Raw genomic sequence first — 5,288 nt, forward strand, 5'->3', positions numbered from 1 at the left:
GCAGAGACATTGGAGTGTGGAAAGTGAGTTTTGATCATCTGTGTTCAACCTGATGTTTTACACATAACAATCAAACTCAAAGTATGTAGCTTGACCATTAAGGATTCAATATTCTGCTGGATCCTAAGGCACAAGTGTAAAACAGGAACAATATCAGGGTGCTTGTTGGGGCATGAAAGGATATGATGCCCTCCATTAAAGAGCTCTCAAGTGATTGGAAATTATACCCTCCTCCTCCAAGATGACCTGGGCTCACCAACTTCAAGATTAAGAGCAGAAATAGGTTGAAACTGCTTAATAGATTTAGATACATAGAGCAAAGAGACAAATGAGAAACTGTTTTGTGGGGGAAAAAATCACATTAAAAGGGCATGAATCCAAAAGGTTTGGGCCAAGAATGAGAAAGAATATAACAACAAGGAAAAAGAAAAAAATACATATATAACTTACATTGTGTTTATCACATATATGCATATATACATACATATATATATATAGATTAGCAATTGGTCTAAAGATCCTCCTTAAGGAGAAAGCCACTTTTGTTTAATGAATTTGTTTGATTAGCTCTGGGAGACTGAGTCTTCAGAGCTGCCAATACAGCTGGTCACTAAAAGTAACCAGAAAATCATGGATCTTGACCAAAATTTCATCCAGAGATAGAATGAAAACTTGTCCAAGAAAAAAACATTTCCAAGGAGAGTGAGAGACAAAGATAAATGTTTTTATTACTATACTACATAAGCTATACTTGTTTGATGTAATAGTTTTACCTGGTAACTTGCTGCATATGTGGGATAATGGAGAGGAAGCTATTACAAAAGTAGAAATAGTCATAAAGAAGGAAAATAATGACTTTAATTCAGATGAAGCAAGAGTATCAGAGTTTTCAGACATTTGTTGGTGATGGAAATCTCCATTTATTTTCTCAATGCATCCATTTATTAATTGAATAAAACTTTAACAAATTCCTATTAGTGCCTCCACTGTGCTAAGCATGGAGGGTAAGTGGGTAAAGCAGTAAACAAGATAGATGTGGTCTCTGCCCTCATGGGTCTCCCAATCACGAGAGTTGAGACCAGAGGCATAGGCTAATCTTTCATGAAGCTTGGCTATGAAAGTGAAAAATGGAAGTGCCTAGAAGGAATGACCAGGTTAATAATTTTTTTTTTTAGAGGAAGCTTTGACCATGCTTATATACCCTATGAGGTAATAGTTAGAGGGAGAAGTTAAAATACAAAAGAAGGATTAAATGATAAAGTAAAACCTAGAAGAAGACAGAAGGATCTAGACTCGATCTTCTCACAAACATACTGGGTGAAAGATGGTGGTAGATACTGGAGTAAGGGGAAGGAGTTATAGTTGCTTCAGGAGGCCAGCATCTACTCCTGCAGCGGTGTAGAAAGCACGGACAATTGCTGAAAAGAGCTGGAGGGCAGGAGTCCTAGAGGGTCTTTCTTTTTTCTTTTTCTTTTTCTTTTTCTTTTTCTTTTTCTTTTTCTTTTTCTTTTTCTTTTTAATCCTCAATGTGATGAACCTCGACCAGGGCCTGGGCCAGGGATGAGCCTGCAACCGAGGTATGAGCCAAACCAGCTAGGTCTCTAGAAGATCTTTAGGAGAGAACAGTTATGCTTAGAATAGCCTGTTGAGAAGTATGCAGAGCCGCCTAGTGGTTAAAATGCATTGTTCTGGAAACAGAGAGGAAATGATTTGAACTGGCTCCTCTATCTACTAACTGACAAATGGCTTAATGTCTCCAGTCCTAAATGTCTCCCCTGTAATATGAGATCAATAACAGTACTTGTCATGGTGTAATTGTGAAGATTAAATAAGATGATGCTTGTAAAATGCCTATCACGAGGAGTGTTCAATAAATATTAGCTATTATTTATTTATATTAAAACAAGTAAAAGGGTTGACAGATTAATAGAGCTTTGGAGAGAATGTATATTGACATATAACATTTTGAAAAGGATTTTCATGTGGTATTGAAGTTGGAATATATTTGAAATGGCCTCATTCTATACAGTTAGGCAATATTTTAGAGCTCTCATTTTCAGCCTGGATATAACAAGGGGAAAAATAAGACAAATTGTACAATTGATACAGAATTGAGAATTTGCAGACAAGATTGGCAAAAGAATTTTTAAGGATGTTAGTGAGAGAAGATTTGTCATCTACTGTGAGGTACATTGTCTGTAGAGAAACAATTTTAGTGGGAAGAAGTTGGATAAAAGTGAAGATATTAAGAGAATACAGGTATCCTTGGGTTGAAGGGAAGTAGAGAGAAAATTAGAAGTAATCTAAGTTGAAGAAAGAAATTGGTTGGTGGGAATGGAGAGTAGCAACTCATGAGAGTTCCATGAGAGCCCTGACATAAGCAGTGTGCCTTTGAAAGCAGGTAGGGCTAGTTGCAAGTCCAAAATGTGGTCAGAAAACCCACATCATGAGATCAATTTCCTAGCTCCTCTATACTTCCTGTCTCCTATTCCACTGGAATTCAGGTGACCTCCTGAGATGGCTCAGGGTCCTTCTCCTTGGTCACCCATTATTGGATCCTACTCTGCCCATTGTGAGAACCCCATAGCATAAGGGGTTCTGTGAGTGTCTTCTCTTGGGACCCTACTATAACCATTGCTCTGCCAAACTGTTCATTTCAGACCCCCTCTGTAGCCCTGCCTTATTCTTCATTAAAAGCATCCCTACCAATGGGACTTTTTGCTCTCTTCTACCCCAATCTAACTGCTGTAGTGCCCCCAGCTGCCACAAAAGATCACGCTCAGTGGCTGGTGCGATGTCTCCTGACTGACCTTGGTTGAGATAGACAGGAAGAATACCAAAATGTTCATCGTTATATGTATCAGTGAGAAAACCTCTGCTGATAACAGGAATGGAGGATAAAGGACACTGGCCATTAATGTATCACTTTGGCAGTTGTTAGTAGGTTTAAATTTTGAAGTCATTACTTAAATGTGCAGAAATGATGGTGGAAATCTTGTACTTTTGCCATTCCCATATCTTAAACTCTTCTTTAAAATGTAATGTCTTTCAGGCAGTAGTAAAAAAAAAAATTAGTTTCCCTTCTGTTCTTCCTCCTTTTCAGTCTTCCCTTCCCCCCCCGCCCCCAAGTGAACTAAGTTCCCAGGGGATTTATGTATCACCCTGGTGTATCTGTGTGCTGAGGGTGAGGATAGGGATATCTGTGCTGTCTCTTGTCCCACCTGGTCTTCAGGCACCATAACATGACATTTTCTGGGATTTAGCTGCCCACACTTGGCTGTGGGGTATCATGAGCTGGTATGTGCTACTGATATATGTGATGCCTATCATGGTGCCTGGTCACAAGATCCTATGCATTTGAAGGTTTTTTTCATTTCAGGCCTCTTTCAGCCCCTGGTCCTCTCAGCAATTCTATGTGCCTCTTGAGAACTGAAGGACACTCAGCTATTTTCCCCTCCCCTGCTGGAATGTGTGGGCCTCTGTGAGTGTGCCTTCGGGCTCTGCTGCCCAGACACCTCCTCCAGCAGTCGTCATCAGAGTCCTGCAGCACCAAGACTCCTGCACAGCTTCTCTAAGGGGCCTGTGTCCTTCACTATTCTCCTTGAATCCCTACTCAGCCTATTTGAGTTTTCTAGCTAAAGAAGGATCTGAATCTTAGTCATGTCCTTTACACCTTCTTCTTGATAGCTGGCTGGAATTTTATCTCTTTTCATAGTGGTGAGAAAGGTGCCCTGACATTTGGTAGTAAATTCTTCCCATTTTACGGTTTGTAGCATACTAGTAAACCATGGATTTCAAACCACAAATTATGATTTATTTATAGGTTATAAATAAATGTATTTTTATTAAAATTAAATAGAATTAAACAGTATAGAAAAGTAATAAGGATAACTATTGTTTTGTAAAATGTCTGTTTTATCTGTGTGTGTTTGTGTGTGTGTATGTGTGTGTTGTATATTGGATCAAGATGTAAAATGTATTTCTGTGAATTATTATTAAAAAAAAATTTTTAAAGCCCAGGTATAAACTCTTCTTAGTTCTACAAACTCTGACTTTTGGGACTTAAATATTTTTCTCCTTCAAATTCTTTGGCTCTTGCACATCAAAGTGCTTTGACCTATTATTTGTCTTTGCCATAAAATTTCAGAATAAGTATTAGCTCTTTATTCCAGATTCTATCATATCTTCCTCTGAGGCAATGAATAGTACTAGAGTTTGGGTAATGATGCTTATGAAAAGAAGAAAAGGAGGGAAAAAAGAAACCTGAGACTGAAATTTAAAATATTCCTATTATATGGTCTCAGAATGCATGCCAACTTCCCAAGTGGGTGGAAATAAAGAATTCATACAATTCCATGTAAATGAAGGGATGATCTTTTTACACAATAACTATCTAACATTTATTGAACATCTAACATGTGTCAGGGATGGGAACACAGAGCTGAACCAGAAATGTCTGCTCACATCCTAGGGTAGACAAAAATAATTAATAATTTAATGCAACATGATAAAGATCCACAGAGGAAGAATGTCAAATTTTAGAATGTTTACTCCATTTAAGCTCTGAAGATAAAGAGATTTTTTTCAGCCCTGGCTGGCATGGCTCAGTGGTTGAGAATAGACCTATGAACCAGGAGGTCATGGTTCAATTCCCAGTCAGGGCACATGCCTGGGTTGTGGGCCAAGTGTGGGGCATGCAGGAGGCCACCAATCGATGATTCTCTCTCATCATTGATGTTTCTATCTCTCTATACCCCTCCCTTCTTCTCTGAAATAAATTTAAAAAAAAATTTTTTTAAAGAGAGATGTTTTCCAAGCAAAGAACGGGAGGAAGGAACAGCAAACCTAGAAAAAGCGCAGCGCATGTTCTGGGCGACTAGGAAGAAGGTACAAGGCAGAAGTGTAATGAGATCAGGCTGAACAAAGATTGAGGCCAGGCTGAAAAACAGAGGTTCTTAACACAGTCCTGGAATAGCATTCATTGTTAATTTTACTGTTATGTGCCATGCTCAGGAATTTGTACTTAACTTTGTAGGCAGATGGGAGCCAGAAAGTTTTAAGCAAATATGTGATGCATCAATGATTTTAGAAAGATAAGTGCATTGGAGAAATGTTGCAACATGATGAAAGTTGGTAGAATCAAAAAGAGCATGGTTACCAACAGGTAGTAGAGATTGAGGCAGTAGAGGGCATTCCAAATTCTCTTAGCTTATGTAAATGTGTGGATGCTGGTAGTGGTGCCTGAGATAAGAGAAAGAGCAAACTTGAGAAACACAGGATCAAATGCA

This window comes from Eptesicus fuscus, chromosome 14 (genome assembly GCF_027574615.1).
Source record: "Eptesicus fuscus isolate TK198812 chromosome 14, DD_ASM_mEF_20220401, whole genome shotgun sequence".
In the NCBI taxonomy this organism is placed as follows: domain Eukaryota; kingdom Metazoa; phylum Chordata; class Mammalia; order Chiroptera; family Vespertilionidae; genus Eptesicus; species Eptesicus fuscus.